We start from the raw sequence: 14,184 nt of genomic DNA, 5'->3' as shown, positions 1-14,184 counted from the left end.
CTCTTTCAAATGTCCAAAAGTAAACCTGAGATGCAAATGGAAGCAACTTTAGTTTGTTACTATCTGTTTTTATTCATCCTGGATGAGAGCTGGACCACCATGAATGAGTTTCCACTCTGCTCAGTCACTTTGCGCAATCACTCACTAATTCAGAGCAGCGGTTCCCAACCAGTGGGCAGCGGAGGTCATTTACAAAACAGTTCAACTTTCTGAAATAAAAAAAAACTAATGTACACAACAACAAAAAAAATAAATAATACATAATTAAGAGGAAGCTGGACCACATAGTGTATAAAAGATAACAGAGTGGATCATCATGGAGGGCTGGTTCGCAACAGGAAGACTTAAAAGCAAAGAGAGTAGAGAGACAGATGGTGGATCCACAAGTGAGCTCTCATCCGTCAAACACAAAGGAAGAGTTGAGCTTCCCTCTGCTCTCAGTTCAGCCCTGAATCTCCCATCATTATAAATCATTAAAATAAAAAGCTCTTTCAGAACGAACCATTCGGCCGCACAGTTGTTATGGGGTCACGTGTCGGTACCCAACATTCAAAGGTTGGGAACTGCTTATATTAAAAAAACGATACATTTGACTTTCATAAACAAGCTCGCTGTGTAATTGCTGTAATGAAAAACACCGAGCACGCTCCTGCTGTTTGCGCCCGTCTCCCCCCTTTGACATGTCCACACCCTCTGCAGCTCAGCCCCCCACTCTCCCCCCACCTCCCAAAAAAGAACACACTGTGCAATTGAGTTACATGAGGCTCAAAGTCACCCTTGTGTAGAGATACAGAGAGGGAAAATCCATTTAAATCCAGAGTGAGCAGCTGACAAAAGGCAAAACAAAAGAGCCCAGAGGCGGCTGACATTTATTAGCGGGCCGTATAAAGAAGAGGTCCATTTGTGGAGTTGGTGTAAGAAGTTTTTTTTAGTTGTTTTTTTTCTTCTTCTTGGAGAGCTGTCCCCCTCCTCCACCTCCTCCTTCGCGCTTCCACTAGTGGGATTTGAGGAAATCACTTAACGTGTTGGGCTCACACTCTGACCTGTGACGGCTAATTGCACTGATATCACTTAAACTAACAGGAAAGACTAAATTGGATTCCCAAGCAGCTTTGTGTGTGCATTGCTCCTGGCAAGTTCTGATAAGAGCAACTTTATTTTCCACCGCTTCCCCCTTTCTCTCCCCTTTCATCCTGTTTCTGTCATAATCTCCTCCACCTCACCTCACCCCCCCCCCCCCCCCCCCCCCCCCCCCACCCCTCCCTTCCTGTTGTGTTGGAGGGAGGAGGGAAGGGAGGGGTGGGCAAGGGCTCTGAAATGACATTTTGCCCACAGAGGAGCTACAGGCAAAATGATGAAGAAAAAGTAAAGGAGGGGAAAAGGGAAGAGCAGAAAATGAGAGAATAGGGGAAGAGGGGAAGAGGGGAGGGAGGCGTAAGGGGGTGTCGATGCTGTCTGCGCGCCGTAAAGACTTCCCGCTCCGTATTGCCTGAACAATGACTTATCAGAGTTAAATGGGCCCCCACAATATGGAGAAGCATGGCTCGCCGGGGGAGAGGCGAAATCATAAAATGGCACTGAGCAAACGGTGTGCGACAGGGAGTGACGGAAGATGCAACAGTCTCCGTGTGCGGCTTCTCTCAATAGTGCAGCACCGTACAAAACAAGCAAATGGAAAATCCATCACCGCTGGAGCGGGAAATAAATCCAATATACACAGGCAAGTGCAGAAGCTTCGCATCAGGGTGAATATGCTGATGTGCTGATGGCGCACAAGCCCGGACGGCCCCCCCACACACACGCACGCACTCACACACGCACACTCCCGGTGGTTTAATTGTAGCTGATGGTGGAGAGTGGGGGTCAAGGTGACTGCAGGGGGAGGGCCTCCCCTTTTCTTTAAGACTCAAATCAACAGTTAGGTGGGGTGCTGCTGATCTGTCGCCTTCCTCCTCCTCCTTCTCCTCCCCCTCCGCCTACCTCTTCCCTCCAGGCCTGATAAGTGTTCTGCCACCCCCCCCCCCACACACTCCCCCCCGCTGAGAGCCAAAGATGTGGCTGGTGGAGGAGGGAGGGACGAGGGTGGAGGAGAGCTCATCCCGGAGGCAGCGAGCGCAGGAACAGATGTTGGGCGGCTGGCTGGTACTTGGCAGAGGCAGAGAACTCACCAACGCTAATTACTGCGCTAAACTGTTAGCTAAATATGTGTCTCCGCGTCACATTAGGCTTTTAAAAGGTAGATTTATGGTCAGAAGGAAGTCGTCGCCTCGAAGGTGGCGAAGGTGGCGAAGGGGGGTATTTAAAACTAATAGGTCCTAAATGAATGGATATGGCCGCCACAGTGTTGTTTCTTTATTACTTTATTTGCTCGGCTATCATCGCTGTTTGCTTATTTGGAATAATGAATCGTCTTTATGATCTTCAGCAGTGAAATAGGTTTTGTTTTACAGTAGTTGCACACCTGATCAACTCGATCCAAACTTTTGACACCGACTTCCTTGACTTTTTGAGATTCCCATTATTTTTCCTGCTCCTTCCTTCTACCTTATTCTCCTCCGCCTGTGATTACTAACTTCCCCCTTTGGGCACCATTACGTTTTCATTTAATCAAGTCTAAATTAATGACTGTCTATTAGTCAGTGGGAATGTGTGCTGAGGATCTAAGCTGCTGTCCTGCTGGTGTCAGATGTCCTGCAGCGCTCGCCCCCCTCGAGGAAACCTGGCACCTGTCCACAGCCGACTATCTTTGAGGACACAGAGCTCATTATCAGTGAAGGCAGAGCTGCTTTACTGGCAACGGTGCATGGGCTGTGTTTGCAGAGCTGGAGGAGTGTGACAAAGTATTGGGGGGCCACAGCGCCTCAGGGCCCTAAGTTATTATCAAAGCTGACAGAGCATCGCTGATGAGCCGCCTGCGTGCGGATGTACACACAGGCTGCTCCTGCAAAAAAGAAGGCGCTCACGCACATAGATATGCGTGGCAGCTGTTTACCGAGCGTTTGACTGAAGGAGTGAACGTGGAGATATCAGGTAGGAAACAGTCGCACCGCTGAGAGGAAGGAGGAGGAAAGAGAAAGATGTGAAGGGAGATGAAAGGAGGAGCTGAGGAGGATGGGAACATGGCCACTGCCTTAGGGCAGCTCCCATCTCCCTACTGGAGAGTGACCAAAGCACAGGCATCAGTACACACACACACATTTAGTCAAACTGTGCCAGTTCAGCAGCTCTAATCAGAGCTGACATGCCTTTCATCCTCCTACTGTTGGAACACACACCGGATAGACAGCAAGTAAATCAGATTACTGGATATCACACTGTTACTGAACACATTCTGGACCAGGCAGAGGTTCGCTGGCACCACAATGTTTGCACTCACGTTAAGTTAATATTTTCACTTGCCATTATTAGTAAATCAACCCTGTTTGCCGTCTACCATGCAGTTTACACAGTTGTCATGATTTCAGCCTCTTTTCCAATTCGGTTTTGGCATCAAATTATCTCTTGTATTAGTCACCCACATAACCTGCTAATTCTCCTTCTCGTTTTAAGTCGCAAAAAAAAAAACTGAATCGCGCATCCACAGGCACTCTGGGATACACACTCGCTCGCTCGCAAACACACACTCCAGTCCTCTCAGCTGCAGTGCAGAGATAGACTGTCAGCCTCATAACTCTGCAGAGGGCTGAAATTGAAAATGCTGTAATTATGCTCTTCATGAAATTAGCCAGCCGAGGAAAAAACACAATTGAGAAGCTGTCCATTTTGGAGATAAGGATTAATACTAATCAAGCTTGCATGTTCTGACTGTAGCGGGAGACTTAGCAACTTAGAGTGGCGTTGTTCAGTGTGCGTGTGTGTCGGATGGAGGATTTTTAATTAAAGACACACTTTCTCAACGGGGGTTTAGAGACGGGGGCGGGAGTGTGTTTGTGTGTGTGACTGACTGCGGAGCGGGTGTGAGATGATTTACTCGACCTCGTGGTTACCACCTCCCATCCATCGTCTCCTCTCTGTTAATTACATTAAAGGCTCCTCTCACAGAGTTAATGACATCCCACTGTCTTGTAACAAAGTGAACACCCACCCTCTGTGTGTGTATGTGTGTGGGTGTGTGTCAGAGAGAGAGAGAGAGAGAGAGAGGGTGAGACTGAGAGAGGTGTAGGCTGGAGGACTGAACCTGTCAATCAAAGTCTCATGTCATGGCACCTGTACATCGAGTCAAACATGCTGCTCAGGGGCCCTGGAACAGCACACAAGGGAAAGAGAGCATATCTACAAGAGCTGACATCTTCTGGAGCTTCTGTTTGCTCTCATTTATCTATGATTTTTTTTTTTTTTTATTCCATCGTGAACCAAACAACCCTTTTTTCACATGTGCACATGAAAAACAAAGAAACAAAAATCCAAACAACCTTGCTCAACACATGAGCATGAAGGAACAGCAAACGCCATAATAAGTAAGTGGCCAACATAAAATTGAATGATGATGTGCTAAAAGTTAAAGCAGCTCATTTCCATTGTGGTCCTGGCCCGCACTGAATCATCGCCGTGACAGAAGCTGTCGTCTACGTTTCTGAGTGAAAGTCGTGACATGCGCACGTGACAGTAGATAATGAGCTCATAAGTGATGTAAGAGCAGTAGAAGCTGAGTCTGAGTCTGCTGAGCTCCACCAGCCCTGTCAAAGATTTTTAAAGACCAATAAGACAGCAGAAATGATGTGCATGTACATTTCTGATTGCATCACAGTCATACATTATTTTTCTTTTCATCTTCCCTATAAATAAACTATGTTTTCCTACGGATGTGCTGTTTCTTTGTTTGTTTTCTTGCAGCTTGACAGTGCACGAAGAAACCACACTTTGCAATATATGCATAAGCAGTCCATCACACATCTATATTTATTACGCGGGATGTATTGGACTGTGCTCAGATGTGAGAAATATATAAGGCACCATGTTGCAGAACACCAGGATGGACATATACTGTGTCTCTTACTCTTGTATTACAGTAAATATTAAAATGTTTTATTGGAGTGCTCCATTGTTTTAGTATTGCGCTTCCATAAAGCTGGAGTAAAGAAACATAAAACATGGTCATAATGGGTGCAGTAGAGGCTGAGATATCCTCACTATAAAGTCAAATTGATAGTCTGTGTATATGAGAATCTCTGCAGCTGTATATTGTGCCGGATACTTTTGAGAAATCCATTCGCATTTTGAAGGATTTAATTTAAATCCCTTGCAAAATTATACGCTGCCTGTGTATTCTGTTTTTCCGGGAAATAAGTTAGAGTGCAGAAGTTAAAGACGTTTTAACTTGCGTTTCATAAACACATCATAATTCAACTCTCTAGTGTCTCTTTGTTCTCTTTCTTGTCTCGGATATTCACATAAAACATTAACCATGATGCCAGTTTGTAGAGCAGGCTTTCTTTTGTTCATCTGTGGTGTTTAAAGCCAAGATGAGATCAATCTAGTGTCATGGGTTGAGATTAAAGTGAGAGTCTTGTGAGAGTTGTTTCCAAACTTACTCTTCCTCTGCAACACGTGAGTAAAGACGAGCGGCATCGTAAAAGGAGGTGAATTAGAGTGAGAGCCTAATGCAGAGTAAAACCAGCGGCAGCAGCTTTTAGGCCAAATCTCCGTGCCCATGCTTCTTAATCTCCTCTCTCCAGGCATTTTCACTGGACAGCGGTGTCCCGGGTCCTGAAAGCATCAATACTATTTTGTCTCAGAAGCCTGAAAGGCCTGTTAGTGCTGCCAACTGTGTGCAATACCACCACCACCACCACCACCACCACCAACCCCCTCCTATATGTCAATAAAGTTAATCACAAACCCCAGTGGGACGACATGTCAATTACTTCACCCTCGGATATGGAACAGAGCCAAACGCTCCGCTGCGCAAGTGTCAAACTATCAATAACAAACTGGCACCGAACGCAGCGCAAGTTTAAAACATTATAGCAAACACAAACACGTCCATTTAATCAGTTGGGCCACTGCTTTCCATCTGCTCCAAACTATTCACTCGATGCTTTACAAACCAACACGCCAGCCAAAAGGAGATCGAGTTTCACGGCGGCGACATAAAACTGACAACATGCATTTCTTCCAAGATGATGAACTCCCTCCTATTTCCTTCATAAGTTGTAAACCGCATCCATAAAGTGTTCATTGTGAGGAAACGACATGATGCAATATAAAGTGTTGGATTTTAATTATGATTTACGTTAATCTTTTGTGTCATGGCTTCGACTTTACTGCCTTTTTTTTTCTTCTCAAAGCCTCTGTGGAGTCTTTACAACCCTCTGTGCGTTATCTTTATGTGATTTACTGTATAATACTGTAAGGCCACATCATTGTTGTCTGTCACTACTGTGCACAGTGACTGGATTTAGGCCATTAACAGTAAATAGGGCCTACAAGTCTAAGCCTGGATTAATTTTTTTTCCGCACATATTGACGCTGGATTACAGTTAGATTATGCACAATTATAGCTCCAGTTTAATGCTGATAACTGAGCCCCCATAGACGTATGCTTAAGCAACTCTGCTATGTCACGTATAGGGAACGCGACCATTTATATGTTTTGACTTCCAAACAAGGAAGGGAAAAAACCAAAAAGTAGACAAAACGCTGCTAAACATTAACAAACAGCCAAGGCAATCACATTAAACACAGGCAGAAATCAATAGTTACTATTTTCTAATTCTGTTCATGGAAATAGCCTCAGGGGAGAGCATGTGTCCTTGTCTGAGCAAGGCCAGTTAGAGTTCAATGTGCTCAAATATCCGTATCAGAGTTTATGACCCCCATTAATGCCCCTGAGGACGTTCTCCACTCAGCTGAGCAACATGATGAAACAAAGACCACCGCCTCGCTGACACTCTCTTTGACCACGGATAAGGTTTATTAGATCTAAGGTCAAGAAAGCAGAACAAATCTAACAGCGGCCGCACAATAGAATATACAGAGTGAGTGTAAATTTGCCTGAGAGCCACTCAAGACTCAGACTCAGAGGAAATACAACTTTAATGGAAAACAAACTATATTGAGAGTGTTTTTTCTTCCTGAACACAGCAAAGTCATGTAACTTCATTTGCTTTGGCAGTAACAAGAAATCAAGTTAACTTTATTTGTTGCAGCTGAAAGTATATGAAAGAGTTTGGTAAAGGTCATACAGAGGAGAAACCTGTTTGAGATACTAAAACAGAACAGATTCTTGTGCTGAATAAATCAGTTCCTCATCAGTGAACACTAAAACTAAAATTTTAGCTTTATTTAGAATAAAACTGTATTTTTCTTTCCTAAACACTCTTCGTATATGTCCTGCACTGGTCCCTGGAGTGGATGTGTATTAAAACCCATTCTTGGCTGCAGGTGCTGATACTTACAACACTGAGTTTGTCAGACTGTGTCAGATCACATTGAGTATTTATGAACTATGAATAAATCACCAAATTGTTTTGTTGCCTGAGAGCAGAAACAGAAACATACATGGTGTGAACATGGCCTGTATTAATGCACAGTCTGCTGTCACGTAGCGTTAGCACTGTCACCTCACAGTGAGTTGACTGGCTCCTCCCACAGGTTAGATTAACTGACTCTAAAGTATGGCTAATGAATGAATGAATGAATGAAGATAGTGCAGATTCACCAGAGAGCAGGAGGAAAGTGACTGGACATGTATGGATTTTTTTTCCCAACTCAACTAATTTCTGTCATTTCCAACTGTGATCACTCATTGTAAAGGTCGATGTGGTCAGTCAATAACCTGTTTCTAATGATCTGTGTTTTAACTGTTTGGTAAAGGTCAGCTTGGGTCATAGTTGGTGACTGCTTTGTTGTGACATCACAAAGTTCATGAGGTGATAACAGCTCATTTTCAGGCTTAGTTTATGATCTCTGGACTGAGGCTTACTGAGGAACCTAGAACCGCATTTAATTTAAATAAAAGCCATGGAAATATATAAAATCTGGGCCCTTTAAAATGTCCTGGTATAGGCGCTTCAGTAGCTCACCCCATAGAGCGCATCTTGTGTAAGTATATAGTGGCCCTTTGCTGCATGTCACCCATGTCTCTCTCTCTCCCCTGTTCTTCTGCCTCTCATACTATCCTATCATTATAAAAGGCCCCAAAATCATAAATGTCTTGGTAAGACAGCTTAGTATAGACTTTCTTAGTCTTAGAATCACATTCCTTATCCACTAGAAGATAAAACCTGTGATTGAAAAAGCAGAGAGGACAGGACAGCTGACTCTTTGTAGATTTCTCACTCTCATGGTGTCAGTAAGTCCATCCAGCACATATGGTAAAAGTCTATTCATTAAAAAAAGGACCCCGAACCGTAGAGCACTAGCTGATATCCAGGCCAATCTCGCCACAAGGCATCACCTACTGCCCTCCACAGAGTCCCGGTGGAAATCTACAGTAGAAGTTCCAGATCTCTGTGATGAAATAATTATCTCCACTCCCCACTACGTTGCGGCCACACCGGCCAAAAGACGGGCCTGAAATTCTGCCATTGAGCGATCGATCGTCTCATCGCACACCGGCGGCTCCGGCATGCCGGGCCCAGCTGTTCACCATCATCACCACTGAGTGTTACAGGCTCGGCTCCAGCCACACAATGGGTATGGCTCCACTCGGCCTGCCTTAATCTGCTCATGACTCAACAAAACCTGGGCCGAGGCCAGCGTCAAGAAGGACGGCTTTGTCCAGTGCAATCAGGGCCGAAATCAAACAAGAAGTGAAGAGCCCGGACGCAGATGGATGCTGAGTTATGTTTTGATTTAAGTAAATGCCACAGAAAAATTGGTTTAGCAGAAAATCAGTTACAATACTTCCATTGGGTCATTATACAAGAACCCTAGACACATCACGTCCCAACTGACCACAACACAAAGTGTATGCTAATCTTGTTTATTCTCTTTTAGGGGGATTTGAGAGTGGGGGAAACAAGATCAAAAGGTTGATGCTGCTTCAGCATGGCCTCCATATCTCTGGTGTATTCTATATGTAAATTGCTATCAGTTACATCACCCTGCTCAAGCAGCCACAGCGATTATGAGGCAGGGACCTATCCTTTCTAGTGGAGTCTGCCGTAATGAGTGCATTAGTCTGATGGCGCAGTGAGAGTGCAGGATGGATGAGCTCGCCACGGAGCAGTTGCTGCAGACTGTGAAACACGACAGCCTCGGGTGACACTTCTACTACTGCTGCTGGCAGTGTTTACCTTCGGGGAGGGCGGGGGGGTGGAAGAAAGGAGGAGAAAATAGGGGACAGAGAAGAAGGAGGAAGGTAGAGGGAGTGAATACAGAGACGGCAGGCGTGTACAGCGTGGCAGAGGATGGCCGCAGGGGGAAAAAAAAAATGTTCCTGTGTCTGCAGGACGTCCCCGGAGAGGAGGTATAATTTTGTACTTATTCCTCAGGGAACTAGCAAAGACAGTGCAATCATGGCAGGCTGCTAAAACAACGACAGATGTGACAGAAGAGATGATTTCCGCCTGTCAAGAAGTCAGAAAAGTGTTCAGCGCACCTTTTAAAGATTTCCACTTCGTTACATAAGAGAAAGTTTAACAGTTTAAACCCAAATTGGCTTCATCAGGTTCAGTGGAATCAACAGAATCATAGTCCAACCTATGGGCATGTACTACAACAAGAGAATTATATGACTCACACATGTAACAGTGAAATATAGGGGTCTGTAAAGTAAAGTTGGATCCTTAAAGATCACCATGCTCAAATCATAGTTTTAGTCCCTCTGAATTCCTGCCAAAAGAGAGATATTCAGGCCCACATGTTCTGAGTTTTAGCTCCAAAACGCGCTGGATCGTACCACTGTAGAAATCTTTCAAACAAAGGCATGATGATTTGCAAATGGGCTCAGGACTTACACAGAGATCAATGGTCCCCTAAAGGCAAGAGCTCCCAACACAAGAACAATGCACTCTCTTATACTATGGAGAGAGCAGGGATGTGACTGTTGCTGATGTCTCTCTGCACAGACAGGTGGTTGTAAATTCTCAGGAGGGAAAAAAAACAAGATATGGAGAGAAGGAGAACTCAGATAAAGAAATGCTCCTTTTCCACAGTCAAGGGCAATTCAGCTCTAACTGGAACAGTCAGTTCAGCACCAATTATATATATATAAAAAAAATAAAACGAGGTTCCATGAAAGGCACATGAACGAATGTATATTTTAACAAGAGGGTAACACATTATAATTCCCATACTGCAACTTAGCATCATGTATTACAAATCCATAAGCATCCACTTACGAGTGCCCACAAGAGACAGTGGGATAGTCGCTTACAACTAGACCAGCGTCTTATTAAATATTCATGAAGTGTTTATACATGCTTATAAATGCTAATTAGCAGCAGGGGTGAAACTTAAAGCGCCACTCACAGGCTTTCTGTTCTGTGAAATCTTCAAAAAAAAAAAAAAAGATGTGTAAAAGATGTGGAGTGCACCTTTAATTTGGTGCAAGGTCTGGGAATTTCTGTATATTATTGTGTTATGGGCATTTAAAGGTTTTCCATAGGAGGTCCAAAATGTGTTCAGGCTATTTTGTCTAGGTGCTTAACTTAAAGGGAAACTATGCATGTTCGGTTACTTTTTCGCTGTTTTGATCGCTTTATTTCTCTATGGAGCTCCCCCTATAGTTTCGGAGTGCATATTTTACAACATTGTCATAAAAACTCACAGCTGACCCTCCTCTTCCCTTTACACCTGGCTGGCGAGAAGGATCGATGTCTAATGAGGTGGTGATCATTAAAGATTACAGATTATCTGGCGTGTTTATGTTGTAGTGCCGTAAAGCAGTTCATGTTTCTCACAAGACGAGATCGGGGATACTGGTTTGGAGGCGCTGATCTTGTAAGGTTGGTTTTCAGTCAAGAGACGCCAGGTGGAAGGCAGAGAGAGCCTCCATTCTCCCTGTAACAAGTCATTTAACCATCACAATTACTCTGAAGCTGTTTAATTAAGGTGGATACAGTAGTTTGTGCAATCAGTGCAATAAATCAGCACAATTCTTAATTTGCGCTTTACAACAGTAACTGCTGTTATTGTTTGGTTGTTTTATATTCTTATGTCCTCCATTATGGACCTAACTTTTTATTGTTTTTATTATACTATAACTGTAAAACAACCTCACCACCCCCCTGTGGGACAATAAAAGCTCCGAATCTGAATTGTGCGAGAGGGGAGAGAAACCATCTGTTACCGGGTGATGCAGGAGACAAAACTAAAGGGAGACAGAGATGCATCATGGTTACTGACATTTCCTCTGTTCAAGCAGGTGATTTTCGTGGCAGCCTCAGGTTGTGTGTGTCATTTTATAAAATCATAGTCAGGGAGCGTCTCCAAGACACAGTGCAAACAGTCAGATGCGTGTTTGTTTCCCCCTCCCCCAAACACAAACCAAAAGTGCTTCGAGGCAAAATGTTTTTCCAAAGCTCTCATTGGAGAGAAGTTTGTGTCGAGGCGAGTTGTGAAAAATGGCTTGACTTTTTTTGTGTGTGTGTGTGTTTCTTTCTTTTTTCTTTTTTTTCTTCTCTTTTTTACATGCAGGTCTTTTGGCACCAGTGGGCCACCATCGCTCACTGATACTGTTCAAATTGGGCCAGGGACCTGGGAGTGTGAAGGTAGGGCAGCCTCTGCCAAAAATGTGAGAATGTGTGTGCGAATGTGTGTATCAGCAAGTGGGTGTGTGCGTATGTGCATGTGTGTGTGGGTGAGTGAGTAGGTGTGTCGGAGCCAGTGAGAATGAAAGGCGAGAGGTTATGGGAGGAACAATGCACATCACAAAAACACCCTGCAGACTTGATTTCTTGCTGTCTACACCTGTTTTTCCAACAACTGTGTGTGCGTGCACCTGTGTGTGTTTGTGTAGGTCTTTGTGTGTGTGTGTGCGTGTGAGCAGTAGAGAGCGAGATCTGGATGGAAACACTGACAACAGCTCGTTCTGCTCCGGCGTCTTGCTGTTCCTACACCTGCTTCCTTTTTTTTTTTTTAAGTAAAATTGTAAAGGTGTCTCTGCGCTCTCTTCTCTCAGTGTGTCGTCGTCGTCGTCGCTACCTTCCACCACAGAAAACCTGCACACGCTCTGTGATTGGCTGTGGCCCGACACGAGCCAGAGAACGGCTCTACCCCCCCCTCCTCCTTTATCATTTATTCCTCTCATTCGCTCTCTCATTTATTCCTGTCATTCAGTCGCGCCATTTCTCAAATTCAGCGTCTTATTAAGTGTCTGTCATCTCTGCCATTTGTCCACGGCGGCGCTGCGTTTCTCCATTCCTTCATTTGCCCTTCACACCATTATTTTCTCCTCTTCCTCATCTGGCTTCACCTTGCTGGAGAAATAGTACTCAGTGTTGCCGCTTTGAACTTGGATTTCTAAGCTTTTATTCAGGCAGGTATGTTAAGGACAGACTTGTTTTGTGCGCGCGGCTCAAAGGGAACATTTTTTACGCTTTTAACAGTTTTCATGACAGAGACCATCTAATCACCGAGCCTTCAGTTCAGTTAATGCCAAGAAAAATTCAGACCTTCGTGAAAGGCTGATTCAATGACCTATCATAATAGCGGCACATCAAGCACCAGAATAGAGCAGAGGTAACATTTATCAATGCTAACTGCATCACTTTGTGAATGGAGGGTCTTTCCAGTATTATTATAGATATATGTATTATGAATATGGCTACTGTTAAACTTGACAGCCACCTGCCCAAGCTTGTTGTGTCCGTTCCACTCCAGCATTGGCCTCCCGTCTGATCCCTGCCGGAAGGACCTGTGGCTGGATAACTCAGCTTGGGCTCAGCGAATGAGGAAGTCAGACTGTACTCTCCTGGTATTCAAAGCACAGCAGGCCCACCACCAGTTGAGTGAGAAGTGATTAAACCTGGCAACACAGCTTTCAGCTGATTTGTGATGAAATCTTTTTCTTCTTGATAGATCAGGGAGGTCGGGTTTTTTTTTTGGTTTTTTTTCTACTGCCGCTGCTGCTGCTTCCACTTTACAAGAATGTTGATTACTATTGTGGACCGGGGCTAAAGCAAGATTTAAGCCAAGAAAAAAAAAGTGCTTAGCTTGCATGAAAATATATGTCCCAACAACACAGATGCACTTTGTCTCAGTGAATAATTTAAATACTGAGAATCAGTAATAACCCGTGTGTGTCTGGGCTTTGGTAAGCAGTTTTTCTTCGGCTGCTCACATCTACACAGATATTTTAGCAATCAAACAAAGTTTAGCTTGTGTAAGAGCAATAGACTATGTGTATGGACTTTATCATCAAGGAAAACTAATGCATGATGGTATTATTATGATATTTAATCTTACCATATCATTTTCTGTTATTTTCCAATTAAAAAAAACTTTTGGATTTTTTGGATCTTACATGTCAATGTATAGCAAATATGCTATAAAGAATATCATGTATACAATATATATTATGAACACAAATAAGTATTAGTATTATATCAAATCCAATTATTGCAGTTGTTGGTCTCATTTTCTTGTTCTTCTTTTTGTGTTTCCTCAGGCTCTTCCATGTTTTTTTTCCTTATTTTGTTATTTCACCAAAAATAAATAAATAAATGAATAAAGATTATAATGGGAGGGGGGGGTTGCTGGTTGTATTAAGGAGTTACTTGTTGTTTTTCCTCCGTACACTCAGACTTCATCATGAAGACAGAAACAAGCTCAGTGACAGAGTCCTGAGGTAATCCTTCTTATTCTCAGGAGCAACAGCACCACGCAAAACACCACTGGTAAAATGAAGCTTATAGTGAATCGTGCAGCCTGCAGCCGTCTCACATTCTCACAATGTAAAACTTCTGATCATTCAGACGTCCGCAGGCAGGTCACTTCCCTGCAGAGTCGACTCCAGCTCCCTCTCTTTGAATCACAGTGAGCATTTTTCAGACTCTACTTCTCGGCTCATGGCCTGTGACAGCTGTAATTCTTGGCTGTTTTGACAGATTTTCCTCCCTAGTTCAATTTCTGCAAGCGATATTATGAACTTGTTTCCTGCTCGTCATGAGTTTATTTTCTCTGTGGCGGTAAAAACGCGTTGCAACAGCATTCAGGAACTGAGCTGGGCTGACCAAACACTTTCATTGCTGACTAACCCCCAACTTTCACATATGGTACTTTGTTGCGGTTTAGATC

The 14,184-nt window shown here is 43.9% G+C and overlaps 1 protein-coding gene across 1 annotated transcript in view; it reads right to left on the bottom strand.

Moving 5' to 3' along the window:
- LOC310996161 (calsyntenin-2-like) overlaps nt 1-14,184 on the bottom strand; it is a gene marked incomplete at both ends in the record, with an annotated part of 281,521 nt that overhangs the window by 120,891 nt on the left and 146,446 nt on the right. The window lies entirely within an intron of this gene.

The sequence above is a fragment of the Trachurus trachurus genome (genome assembly GCF_905171665.1).
Source record: "Trachurus trachurus genome assembly, chromosome: 13".
In the NCBI taxonomy this organism is placed as follows: Eukaryota; Metazoa; Chordata; class Actinopteri; order Carangiformes; family Carangidae; genus Trachurus; species Trachurus trachurus.
Note: the sequence above shows the minus strand (reverse complement) of the source record. Positions and strands in the feature narration are given on the sequence as shown.